At 40.9% G+C, this 14,519-nt stretch overlaps 1 long non-coding RNA gene across 1 annotated transcript; it reads right to left on the bottom strand.

The window, feature by feature from the left end:
• Nucleotides 1–639: 639 nt before the first annotated feature.
• Nucleotides 640–13,695, bottom strand: LOC116683480 (uncharacterized). Its single transcript, XR_004330560.1, has 3 exons — nt 13,686–13,695; nt 13,498–13,501; nt 640–822 (listed from the first exon to the last, which is right to left on the bottom strand). It is a non-coding gene; the product is annotated as an uncharacterized LOC116683480 (long non-coding RNA).
• Between the last annotated feature and the right edge of the window lie 824 nt (nt 13,696–14,519).

The following is a 14,519-nucleotide window of genomic DNA, read 5'->3' as shown; positions in this document are numbered from 1 at the left end:
ACATCGTATGTTTCTCCGGGATCAGCCAGCGCGAAGGAAGCCTATATTCCGATTGCCGGCTGGCGTTAGCCGCTGCTTCCCGCTGAACTGCGTCATAGCTCATTACCATAAAGTTGAAAAATTTAAACTTTCTGATTGACGCTCAACATTCTCAAAACGCCCAAAACGCCACGCCGACAGATTTGCCGCTCCTTGCAGCTGAGAGAAGCCGGCTTCCATTGAAAATAAATGACTTCCGGTAACTTTAGACGCTCAAGTCGGTGGCGGTGTGAATGTCCGGTAAAAGAAGTGTGTGGGTTTGTGTGTATGTGTTTGTCTGCTTTCTGCCTCTCAACCAACAGCCCACTTAAAAGAACATGTTACTTCTTTGGGAAATTAGCTTAGGTTATTTGTAATCTGTGGTGTAGGTTGGTGGTCTATACATTTAAGAAGCCCTTGAAATTCCATGCTTTTTGGTCTAAACGTCATAACCAAATAAAAAATGGTACAGCTCCCATATACTTTGGCCCTCTGGGATGTTCCCGATATCATTGGAAAGGTAACACTCTTAAGTGTCTGTTACAAGTGTATGGGTGATACTAGGTCTTACTGACACAGAGTTACTGAAGATAGAATGGAGTTTTTTTATTTCCATCAATGTCATGCATCTGTAAAATTATTAAAATACACTGTTGTTAACACATCAGGTGAGATACAGACAACACAATCCCATAGACACATGTCTCAGTTTAGTACAGAAAAACTACAGAAGCCAAAAGACTCAAAAATGGGTTTTATATGAATTTTCTTTTTACAGATATGTCTGTGCATTTTTCTTATTTCCTTCAGAAATATGCAAAAAAAAGCCATAAAAGTGCAAAATAATAAAGTTCTCAAATACAGAACCCACATACAAACCCACCCACATCCATCAAACACACATACTTGAAGTAACTATATACATAAATAAATAGAAATAAGTAATTATAAATTGGTCAGGGTGTGAAATGTAATAAATAAGGCCATTCCAGGGTCAACACATCATTGTCAAGTATGGTGTCTATGGATTCATCTTCTTATTGGCTAAAAGGTAGGAGGGTCTAGTTTTAACTAGTCCAAGCAAATGTTGATCTCTAACATCATTAGGTTAAAGATGAATGCATGTCAACAAGTCTGAGTGTGAATTTCCCCTCGTCAATAGACCACTTTCTTTGCTCTGGCGGAGAAGTCCCCGTCTATTTCAACAGTGAACGGGTCTCTGGCAAAAACGGCCACTTCTGTGGGCAAAACAAGTCCATCCAATCAACCAGCAAAGTTCTTTTTCAGGTTTGCAATGAAATCATCCGCGATTTGTGTGGGGGATGAGAGGCATTTGCGGAGTGTTGGAAAATACAGCATTTGGCCTGTGCTCAAATCAGTTGCGAAAAGGTCCAGTTTAACTTGGAATGCGCGCATCTGTTCCACAAAGTTGATGACAGTTTGTCTCTGCCTTGTAGTCCCAAATTGAGATCAATCTCTGAGACCACAGAAACGCTCCACTGCTTTGCCTTTGATGCTTCACGTCATTATGCAAAAGAAGGTCGTGGTGCTCAGCAGACATTTCTGACAGCAGCATGCGGAATAAGCGGTGTTGGAGGCTTGATGTGGAGCAAATAAAATTAGTTGTAGTGTTGAGTTTTAAAAAGTTAAAATCCGTCAGGGGACGGGTGGATGTAAATGTACTGTATTTATATAGCGCTTTTCCAGTCTTAACAACTGCTCAAAGCACTGTTTACATCTACAGGAAACATTCACCATTCACACACATTCATACACTGTGGCCGGGGGCCACCTGCTCATCAGATAAACAATCATACACATTCACACTCCGATGCACAGCACCGGGGGCAACTCGGGGTTCAGTGTCTTGCCCAAGGACACTTCGACAATGACTGCAGGGGGATCAAACCACCAACTTTCCGATTGACAGCCGCCCAGTGGATCAGTCCACTGTCAGCTGCAGTGTTATTGTGTTTGTTTGCGTCTGATTGTCTTTGTCTTATCATCTTCATCACTGCTGTTGCATTGCATTAAACCTATTCCTAATTCTCAATTCGACCCTCAGCCTCTTTTTCCTCAGAGATCCGAACGAACGCAAAGTTAGTTATGAATTTCTAACAGTAGCCATCACGCTGTTGTTGTTTTGAGCGCTCTGCTTAGTTTTTGTGCACAACACCACCTGATGCACAATGCAGTGTTAGGAGATCTACTGAAGTGCAACAGCGGACCAACCTGCTGCCAAACCATTCACTTTCCCTGTCATGGATGGAGTCCCATCTGTCACAAGCATGCACACACACTTCATATCCAGACCATTGTCTTACAAAAAAAACGGAAATTTTCCAAAAGACTATATCACCAGTTGTGTGTCCTTCTAACGGCAGTAGGCCCAGTAGCTCCTCTCGGAAGCATTTGCCTTCAAAAACACAGACATATATGCACAACTGAGCAGTATCAGTTTTGTCAGTGGACTCATATACTGCTATAGACATATAACACATAGTATCAGCTTTCTTCAGATCTCTTAACAGCATTTCATACACATCTGCAGCAAGAATTTCAACTCTACGACTGTTGGAAGTATCTGACAGGGCTACTTTTTTTAAATCGCAGATGCCACGCTTGTTTTAATTTTATTGTCATTTATCACCTCATCCACTACGGCCAACATACATTTCTTCATGGTTTCAGAGTCTGTGAATGGCCTTTTTCTTTTTTCCTAATATCCAGTTAACACGAATGGATGTTGCGGTAGCTCTCTCTTGTGTGAGTGTGAAAGTGACTGCGCCATGGTAGTACTGCTCCGATTGTAAAATGCAATTAAACTTTATACTTTTGCCGCCTTCTCTTGAGATCCCTCAGGGAAATTGGTGCAGAAAGTCTGGCGTTTCTCAACGTTGTGCCTCGACAGATTGTAATGTAAAGTACTGCGTTTGGATGTGGCGGTAAAATAAACAACAAGTATTTGTCAGTACAGGCAAGGTTAAACCAGTGGTTTTCATTGTCAATTTTACGTTTCAGTGTTGAGAAAGACATTGTGAGAATAGGCTAATCTAGGCTACTACCAGCACAGCAAGCTCTTCATTGATTGCGTGTTGCCACACGGAGGTTGCTTCCGTGGGCCGCCAAATGAATAGCCCTGCAAAAATCAGGAATATCCTGTCTAAAAATTATGCAGAAAAACTAGTCCATGCATTTGTTACTTCTAGGCTGGATTACTGGCTGCTCGAAAAAGTCCATGAAGACTCTTCAGGTGATCCAGAATGCTGCAGCATGTGTTCTGACAGGAACCAGGAAAAGAGATCACATCTCTCCAGTTTTAGCTTCTCTGCATTGGCTTCCTGTAAAATCCAGAATAGAACTTAAAATCCTTCTTCTCACCTACAAAGCGCTTCATGGTCAGGCACCATCTTATCTTAAAGAGCTCATAGTACCTTACAACCCTCCAAGAGCACTACGCTCCCAGAATGCAGGGTTACTTGTGGTTCCTAGAGTCTCTAAAAGTAGAACGGGAGCCAGAGCGTTCAGCTATCAGGCTTCTCTCCTGTGGAACCAGGTTCCAGTTTGGGTTCAAGAGGCAGACAGCCCGATCCGGTTGGGGAGAGTTTTAGCCTTACAAGGCTCCTCTCTTTGACCTGTCTCTCCTAGTTATGCTGTAATAGTTTAAGACAGCTGGGGGACTTCCTTTGACACACTGAGGTCCTCTCTCCTCTATCTTTCTATCTTTCCATTTATGTGCATCCATGTCCCAGAAATGCTTGTTACTAACCTAACTCTGGGGAGTCATTCCCCGGAGTCCTTATGTTCTTTTCCCCCCAGCATGTTTCCTTGGATCATGGAGGGTCCAAAATCATGGTTGCAGCTGTCGCCATGGTCCCGCTACACGTTCTGCGATGCCATGTTCATCCTGCTACGCTCTGCGGCGCCCTGCTATGTCCTGCTACGCTTTGCTCTGCCCTGCTACGTCCTGCTGTGCCTTGTAATGCCGCACAGTGCTCTTCAATGCCATGAACTACTACAAAGAACTACTACACATTACTATTTTTTATGATTGTTATTGCCACTCTTCATTCTAACCCCAACCGACCCGTCAGACACCGCCTACCAAGAGCCTGGGTCTGACCAAGGTTTCTTCCCAAAGGGGAGTTTTTCCTTGCCACTGTCGCACTGTTGCTTGCTCTGGAGGAAACTACTAGAACTGTTGGGTCCTTGTAAATTCTGGAGTGTGGTCTAGACCTACTCTATGTGTAAAGTGTCTTGAGATAACTCTTGTTATGAATTGATACTGTAAATGAAACTGAATTGAAATTGAATTGAATAAATCAAAAAAATGTGAACCCTCACCTTTTTAAACTGGCTAAACATAAACTTCTCTAAATGTGGAGAGGTTGTGAGCAAAAAAAAGAAACAGGCTCAGTCCAAAAAGTGTGGAAAAAAATAATGTTCCTTAATGATCCCTATGCCACATACCCCTGGCCGTAGTTACACAAGCACACTCTCACTCTCTTTCCCAGCACATTCTCTGTTTCACCAATACACAACTTCATCAATCTTTATTTTAAAAAGAATGATATCCCATTGTTAGTATACTGTACCTGTGTGTCACTAGACTAAAAGCCTTCTGTCCACCATCTTGTTAATTGATAACTTAGATGCAGCTTTGGCACTTCACCAGGCAAGGTCGCTGTTACTGAAGCTTCTAGTAATGCAGCCATTTTCAAACCAATTCCTCTAAGTGGTTCAGTGCTTCACCAAAGCTTGCCCCCCAGAGCAACCCAGTATCATGGCAGTTTGTGAAATGGTCACGTTCAAAAATCGTGACATTTACACGTAATAAACAAAAAAATAGTGACATGCACACAATGTCGTGCGATGTAGTCATAGCATTAGCTTCTGTTAGCTTGTCTTTTCTCTTTTCAGTGCAATTTATTTCTTTATCTTGTCCATCTGAGATTTTTTTGTTCTTTGCTTTAGTTAACCCTCCGCTCATTGTCAACAGCCGTGTGTCTTTGTGTGTTTAATCGATTTTTTGGCAGAGTTTATTGTGTTGGCTTAAGGGAGCACAGTTTTCAAGCAGCCATGATACCATCACTGGTCAAAAATGCTTTTCATGTTTAATGTAATGTAAGTTTATTTAAACAGGGAAAATGCACAATTAAGCATTCATCATGTTGTAGCACAATTGCTATCTCCCGCCTGTGGTCAATGGGCAGGTAGGTAAACAATAAATAGGGTTAATAGAGATAAATATCTTGTCTTAAATTATGAAATATACAGTTCCAAATAATGCTGCCAAAATTAACAGGCCTCCAGTGCATTGTCCTATTTATAATACAGTCATTCTTGTATCAAGCATGTCTTGAGGGGGGAAGGCTGGACTCTTTAGAGGGGCAACAGTCATATGATGTGTGCAAGATGAAATGAAATCAGGAAATTAGTATAGTAATACTTATTGTAATATTTCTATGATAGTGCATTATAAGGTGGAGAAGACAATAGCACATTAAATGCAAAACTTGGAAATGGTCAAAAACAGTAGTGATGTAGAGACTAGCTAAGTTTCCATCCACCTGTCAGTTGAATTATCTGAAGTTTGGTAAAAAATCTGCGAATAAATAAAATAAAAATAAATACAATCAAATGTGAATAAAGCTGGGGAAAATGTGTTTCCATCAAACGGCTTTAAAGAGAATAAAAAACCTGTGCATAATAACGTCACATGCTGTTTTGCGATCAAATTGGCATATTGAATTAATTTTAGACATTTTAAGGTGTTTTCATTCATTTTCGCACTGAATCCCACAACATTCAAGCAAACTGCAAACAAAGTTTTTCTGGACAAAATGGATCGCGCCGTCTACCGACAAATGATAAACAATGGACAAGTTGTAATAGTGCTTATGTGCCAGCTGAAAGCGACATATCAAGCTATAATAAGAAAACAACGAGGCTATCAACACATGGTTATGATGAGGCAGATGCAACTTGCCTTTTATTGTCCCTCCGGCACCGCTGCAAGACAACTCCTCTTTGAGACATGTCTCGCTGTTTTAGCGCTTTCCATTTACTATGAAGGACGTCCCGCAGCTTGTCCTAACACTTTTTTTTTCCAATTTCCTCGCGGGAGTCATCCCAAAAGTATTAATACAGAAAAGTCTAAGTCTAACCTCTCTCATCTCCTTGTCCATCCCCTTCCATCTGTCTTTGTTGACATCCACCATGTGAGCAGACAGAGAGGAAATACTGGGGAAAATTAACTAAAACTTCTTCTTCTTTGTTTTGTGGTGTGTTGCTACCATATAATGACCTAAAACTTAATCACAATTCATTATTTATTTGGCAAATAACGTTTCCATCAGCGTTTAACGCATAAGCCGTTTATTGATCAAGATAAAATCCAATGAGACCGAACGTATTTCCTTTGAGTCGATATTCATGAAATTCCATTGAATTTTACTGTTTCCATAAGGCATTTTTCATTCGATATTACTCAATTTTGATAAAAACGTGTGGATGGAAACATAGCTACTGACAACAGGCAATAAGCTTAATTTAATGTTTGAATAATGTTGCTGAATGTTGGTGTTCCTGTTATAGTGCCAGGTTCCCCTATAGGAGCCATGTATATTATGTTTGTTTATGGTTTATAGTTTTCACCTACTACGTAACGTAGGACATCATGGGGGTTGTTCTGAAAATAATCTGTTATAGTCTGTTATTCTGCTGACCGCAAGTTTTATTGCAGTTTCATTGCAAGTTTCTCCATATCTACTTTCACCTTTTTGGAGTATTTTCAGGCAACTGGATTTTGTTATTAAAGTCTTTTCCAACTTTCAAATGGACACAAAATCTTGAGGTTGTAAAAAAAGTCACTACAGCCCCATAGAGTTGTTTATATATTTATTTATTTTTGGGGCATTTTAGGGCTTTATTTCCAACAGGACTTGAGAGGGGAGAGAGAGGGGTTATGACATGCTGCAAAGGGCCTCGGGTCAGAGTTGAACCCGCGGCTGCTGCGTCAAGGACTAAGCCTGGCCCAGGCGCCCAGGAGTTGTTATTTAATTGTCCTAATTTTATAAGGTGATATGTCAATGGTGGGTTTAAAGCTTGTTCTTGTTGCCCCAGCTGGCCACATAAAAGAATTGGCCTTAAAATATGGATTTTGTTAGAAAACTAAAACTACTTATTAGGGATGAGCGCGTACAGCATTATCTGTATCTGTATCTGTTTACCACATGAATTATCCGGATCCGGATCCGTACTCGGACTGGGCGGGGCCTAAACCGGAAGTGGTCATATTTAACCCGAAAGTGGGTCGGGTTCTCTTGAAATGTGCGGGGCTTTAACCGGTATGTTATTTAAGCATGCAATTGATGAGTTGATCAAAAATTGTTATATTTATTGCTGATTTGAAAACTATTTACATGACAGCATCAGCATTGAGGGCGGCTGTGGCTCAGTGGTAGAGCGGTTGCCTGCCAATCGGAAGGTTGGTGGTTCGATCCCCGCCCCTGCAGTCATTGTCGAAGTGTCCTTGGGCAAGACACTGAACCCCGAGTTGCCCCCGATGCTGCGCATTGGAGTGTGAATGTGTGTGAATGTTTATCTGATAAACATTCACCTTGTCTGGTACCTTGTACGGCAGCCCCGGCCACAGTGTATGAATGTGTGTGAATGGTGAATGTTCCCTGTAGATGTAAAAGCGCTTTGAGCAGTTGTTAAGACTGGAAAAGCGCTATATAAATACAGCACATTTACATTTACATTGAGCTTCAGATCAGTGGTGTTGTCATGGTAACAAACAAACTACAGAACGTTTTGCAACAATGAATACAACACATGCGGTTGCAATTATGAAGTAAAATGTAATGAACAAGAGTTTTCATACTCAATATAACTTTCTTTTTTTAACTTTTTATTTTTTAATGATCAATGTGATTTTTTTTGTTTTGTTCTTTTTTATTTTTTTATTTCCACACCAGGTATATATGTGTGTGTGTGTGTGTGTGTGTGTGTGTGTGAGTAAGAGAGAGACACAGAGAGAGAGGGGGCGGGGGGCAGCTGACAGTAAAAAAAAAAAAATCTCCGATGGCAGAGACGCAACGGGAGTCACATTTAAACCAAGCAGCACGTCTGAAACCCACGCTCACCAGAAATCTACTGGTTACTAAGTATGTAAGTACTATAACCAAAGTTAAAAACAAACCTGAAGCTGAAGAAACCCTAAACGTTAACGGAACAGATCCGCAGACCGAAATGACAGCCTGCCTGACGGAGCGGGAGCGCGCGCGCGAGAGAGAGAGAAAGAGAGAGAGACAGAGAGAGAGAGAGAGAGAGAGCGGCCGAGGGAGCGCATTTCTCCATGTTCTGTGTGTGTGTGATTGATCCGAGCGTGTTTGTAGGCGGGGGGGCGCTGTGATTCTCACAGAACGCTGCGCGGCCAGTTGAGGAGTTGTATTCAATCCGAGCACGGATGTTGACTCATATTACTCGGATAATACTTGTACTTGGCAAAAGTGCTTTATCCGTACCGGATACTCGTTTCAGCCGGATACTCGGATCACCCCTACTACTTATGGTTCTCAACAATTTGGCTTGTATCCTGTTTCAAAACAATAGCTGGTTGTCTTGTAGGGCTGCACAATTAATTAAATTTTTATCACAACCACGATTTTGACTTCCAACGATTAAAATTTGCGCGATCTAGCGACTTTTTTAAAACTGCGTCATTTCATAGAACGCTCCGGGTTTTTTGCAAAGCCAATCTACCGCTCTGTAAACCACTGTCTGCTCATGTGCCAGTCAGAGTTGTTTACTTCACCGTAACAGTAACGGGAGGAAAATTCCACAACAGATAGCAGTCGGTTATACGTTGGACTCAAGGTTTACCAGTTTACCAGTAAACGCAACATTTTGTCCCGTCTGTGTTGTTTTTCAGACAACAGCAGTGACTAGTGCTAGTTGGTGTCTGTTAGCTCACAAGCTCTAGGGCGCAAGTAATATTTTTCCTCTGGGACGCACCGGTGCACCTAATGTCCTTGCACCAGCAATGTTGTTTGTATGGATATGGTTTAATTTTGCGTTACATGACGTTACATGAAAGTAAGGCTTTACAAAAGTAAAGCCGTGCCTGTGTTGGATATCTCCTCTACTCTAAGCGGGGCCGCTCCACATTTCTAACATTTGTCCACAGTTTTAATTGTTTAAACACAGCTGTATATTGTTAAGCATGAGAGGCAAACTTGTATTTGTACCAGTGTTTCTGCTGGTAACTCTGCCGCCACGGTGAAAAACACAGAAGAAGTTTTTGCAACTAACTTCAGTTTGTAGTACTAGCGTGTGAGACGGAGCCTGCTGGACCTGCAAGAGATGTGACCAATGGCCTGAATATCATAGTTCATAAAAATGCAACGCAGTGACGATACAGATATTTCATACACACAACGTGTGTAACTCCACTGACCCGCCGTTCGATCCGTGTTGGACCCATTCATAATGAGTCAGCCGTCTCTGTGAGTACGTCCATCGCACTCCCCTCAATGCTCAACTCACAGCAAAGCATTGCAATTTTGGCAACTTAGCTGATATTCCTAACCAGCGTAATTTACAAGGAGGATAGAGTAAGCCATAATATCAGCTGGGAATTCCTGATGGTTTGAACGTTTTGAGGGTAGAACCAAGCAATGCACAAGGGAAAGGCCCCGCCAGGCTGAGGGCAGAAACTAACAGAGTTTTCTACTTTCACACCACGCTTGGTTACCATTTCTCTTGTTTGCCCATTGATGTGGATTGATTTTTGTTGTGCTGTCTAGTGGAAGAAATGGGGGCCGAAGAGGAATTTGTACTATTTCAGTAATAGGACAGCAAAACCTTTCAGTCCTGGAAGAGCAAAAATCAACTATCCAGTTGATAAGGAGAGCTGATTGATTTTATCTTTGTAGACTTTTATCTGGATTAAATTCAAAAGTAAGCATGTCCATAGTAATACAACTTTAAAATAAGATTGATGAATTTTTTTTTGTGAACATAGAATTCTTTTTTAAAGTTGACCTTTCATAAATATCTACTGTATGTTCTGTCTAAAACCAGGTCCTGAATTATGTTTTGCAGCAATTGTTTGAAAGTTTATGTTTCATTGATCTTTCTTGTCTATGTTACTACTAATCTACTAAGAAGTAGTGATGGCCAAATGAAGCCTCATGAAGCCTTTTAAAGCATTTTCTGAGCCCATTTTTGAACAAAGGGTTGTTTTTTGTAAATAAACGTACCAACAAAACGCAGCTAAAAGGGCTATACGGATCTAGATTTAGTATAAGCTAAGGTTTATTGCTGCTGTATTGCAAAAAGGATTAGCTCGTGGGCATCTTTGAAAACTAAGAATTTAAAACTATAATGCGTATTTTCTGTCGCCAACATGAGGAATTTTAAGTAACAACAACAACACTGTCAGCGCGTCCACATTATACAGCCTTCCAAGATCGCGCACGCACCCCCACCGCTCCTCCACGCAGTTTCTAGCAGCCAAAGACGACATAGAGGATTACAAAAACATAATGGACTCTTCAGAAAAGGTAATTATCTTCACTTGAGCTTCTGCACGGGAAAATCACCAGACGACACAATCTTCTGAACATACAGAGAAAGAGTTGTGTGCACCATTAAAGCTTAAAGTGAAAGCTATTACTTAAGTACAATATTAGTAAAGTAAACTAGTGAACATGGGTCAATCAGCCACTGTAAATGTACAATTTGGTTGTTATTTATTTTTATTGTTATTTTTTTTGGTTCAATTTTTTACTTTTACTCCTTACATTTTAACAAAAATATCGGTACTTTCTACTCCTTACATTTTACAAAATTGGCTCATTACTTTAGTTTTGTACTAAAGGTTGTCTGTCAGGTGTGATTGTGAGTGCATCTCGGAGAACAGCGCAGACACGCGCCTCACACCGTGAGCGGGGACGCACGGCACACGGAGAAAAAAGTGAGAGAAGAGAAAAAGAGACTAGCTGTCCGGAGGATAATCAGCTGAGATTGTGTGTGCTTCTATGAGAACTGTAAGTCGTGTAACTTATGTTGTCAGTTCATTTAAGCCTGTTGTTGTATTGGTCTGTAGTTCTTGCAAATTTTAAAAGTTAGCATGTTTGTGTTCTTCACCTGTTAGCTAGGTTACCCCTGTTACCTAGGTTACCCCTGGCTGTTGATTCGATATAATGACGATTGTTGAACGTGCTCATTAAGATAATGTAATTAATAGTGGGTTTATTGTTATTATTTACGAGCGTATATAATTTCAGCTTTAAATACAGTCCTAATCTAATCCTCACTAAGTTTCAAATCATTTCACTGGAGTTAGTTACTATTTTTGGGTCATCAAAACTAAATTGAATCTAATTGGATGGGAATATACACAGACTTCTCAGCAAAGTTACAACTGAATTCATATCTTTCTACTCGGTCAAAATCTTATTAACCTGGAGTCCCAGTCTCTGTCACAATAAATAAGTGATATGTTTTAGGCCTATTGGCAGACAGCCATGTAAAATGTAACCAAGGGCATATAAAGAGCCTTTTCTCCATGTCCACTATAGTTTCTCAGTGTGCTCTCTAGTAACGTGTCTGGTCCAGGTAGCTTTGTCATTCGCAAGGCTACTTTTACTTTTATACTTTAAGTACATTTTCAAGCCTCTATTTTGTTACTTTTACATGAGTAAAGACGTTAAATCAGTACTTCTACTTTTACCAGAGTATTTTTTTAACACAATTATCTGTACTTCTACTTGAGTATGGGAAGTGAGTACTTTTGCCATCTCTGTCTGAGAGACAGGTAGATGGCTTAGCTGAAGAGACCTTTAACATTAATTGTTGGAGGTCTATAGGAATAAAGCAGTCTAAGTATGTGTCAGGTCTTGTCGTTTTTTCTATTAAAGGTGAACTGTTAGAAGTTGAGGGCAAAATTTGATCTCTAATTGTAATGAGTGTATCATTAAAGAAGCTCATAAAGTTGTCACTACTCAGAGCTATAGCAAAACAGTGCATATGACATATGACAACTTGAAAAATGTTGTTAGCTAATTTATTTAAAATAAAGAACGAAAATATAATATGTACATAAGTATTCACAGCCTTTGCTCAATACTTTATTGTGGCACCTTTGGCAGCAATAACAGCCTCAAGACTTTTGGAAAATGAAGCCACAAGCTTGGCACACCTATCTTTGGTTGAATGGGGAGCGTTGATGCGCAGCCATTTTCAGATCCCTCCAGAGATTTTCAACGGGATTCAAGTCTGGGCTCTGGCTAGGCCCCTCTAGGACATTCACAGAGTTGTCCTGAAGCCACTGCTTCGTTATCTTGGCTGAGTGCTTAGGGTCCTGTTGAAAGATGAGCCGTTGCCCAAGTCTGAGGTCAAGAGCGCGCTTGAGCAGGTTTTCTTCCAGGATGTCTCTGTACAGTGCCTTGCGAAAGTATTCGGCCCCCTTGAACTTTTCAACCTTTTGACACATTTCATGCTTCAAACATAAAGATATAAAAAATTTTATTTTTTGTGAATAATCACCAACAAGTGGGACACAATTGTGAAGTGGAACGAAATCTATTGGATATTTTAAACTTTTTTAGCAAATAAAAAACTGAAAAGTGGTGGGTGCAAAATTATTCGGCCCCTTTACTTTCAGTGCAGCAAACTCACTCCAGAAGTTCAGCGAGGATCTCTGAACGATCCAATGTTGTCCTAAATGACTGATGGTGATAAATAGAATCCACCTGTGTGTGATCAAGTCTCTGTATAAATGCACCTGCTCTGTGATAGTCTCAGGGTTCTGTTGAAAGCGCAGAGAGCATCATGAAGACCAAGGAAACACCAGGCAGATCCGTAAACTGTTGTGGAGAAGTTTAAAGCCGGATTGGATACAAAAGATTTCCTAAGCTTTTAACATCCCAAGGAGCACTGTGCAAGCGATCACTTTGAAATGGAAGGAGTATCAGACCACTGAAATCTACCAAGACCTGGCCGTCCCTGTAAACTTTCAGCTCAGACAGGAGAAGACTGATCAGAGATGCAGCCAAGAGGCCCATGATCACTCTGGATGAACTGCAGAGAACTACAGCTGAGTGGGAGAGTCTGTCCATAGGACAACAATCAGTCGTACACTGCACAAATCTGGCCTTCATGGAAGAGTGGCAAGAAGAAAGCCATCCATAAAAAGTCTCGTCTAAAGTTTGCCACAAGCCACCTGGGAGACACACCAAACATGTGGAAGAAGATGCTCTGGTCAGATGAAACCAAAATCGAACTTTTTGGCCACAATGCAAAACGATATGTTTGGCGTAAAAGCAACACAGCTCCTCACCCTCAACACACCATCCCCACTGTCAAACATGGTGGTGGCAGCATCATGGTTTGGGCCTGGTTTTCTTCAGCAGGGACAGGGAAGATGGTTAAAATTGAGGGGAAGATGGATGCAGCCAAATACATGACCATTCTGGATGAAAACCTGTTGGAGTCTGCAAAAGACCTGAAACGGAGATTTATCTTCCAACAAGACAATGATCCCAAACATACAGCAAAATCTACAAAGGAATGGTTCCCAAATAAACGTATCCAGGTGTTAGAATGGCCAAGTCAAAGTCCAGACCTGAATCCAATCGAGAATCTGTGGAAAGAACTGAAAAGTGCTGTTCACAAACGCTCTCCATCCAACCTCACTGAGCTCCAGCTGTTTTGCAAGGAAGAATGGGCAAGAACTTCAGTCTCTTGATGTGCAAAACTGATAGAGACATACCCCAAGCGACTTGCAGCTGTAATCGCAGCAAAAGGTGGCTCTACAAAGTATTAACGCAAGGGGGCCGAATAATTTTGCACGCACCACTTTTCAGTTTTTTATTTGCTAAAAAAGTTTAAAATATCCAATAGATTTCGTTCCACTTCACAATTGTGTCCCAGTTGTTGGTGATCCTTCACAAAAAATAAAAATATTATATCTTTATGTTTGAAGCCTGAAATGTGTCAAAAGGTTGAAAAGTTAAAGGGGGCCGAATACTTTCGCAAGGCACTGTACATTGCTACATTTTTTTTTTCACTCAATCCTGACTAGTCTCCTAGTTCCTGCCGCTGAAAAACATCCCCGCAGCATGATGCTGCCAACACCATGTGTGAATACTAGGGTTGAGCGAGTACAGTATTATCTGTATCTGTATCTGTTTACCACATGAATTATCTGTATCCGTACTCGGACTGGGCGGGGCCTAAACCGGAAGTGGTCAGATTTAACCAGGAAGTGGGTCAGATTCTCTTGAAATGTGCGGGGCTTTAACCGGTATGTTATTTAAGCATGCAATTGATATGAGCTGATCAAAAAATTGTTATATTTATTGCTGATTTGAAAACTATTTACATGATACCATCAAGCTTCAGATCAATGGTGTTGTCATGGTAACAAACAAACTATATACAGAACGTTTTGCAACAATGAATACAACACATGCGGTTGCAATTATGAA

This window comes from Etheostoma spectabile, unplaced genomic scaffold (assembly GCF_008692095.1).
Source record: "Etheostoma spectabile isolate EspeVRDwgs_2016 unplaced genomic scaffold, UIUC_Espe_1.0 scaffold00019009, whole genome shotgun sequence".
Lineage (NCBI taxonomy): Eukaryota > Metazoa > Chordata > Actinopteri > Perciformes > Percidae > Etheostoma > Etheostoma spectabile.
The sequence above is the reverse complement of the archived record's forward strand: the minus strand, read 5'-3'. Positions and strand labels throughout refer to the sequence as shown.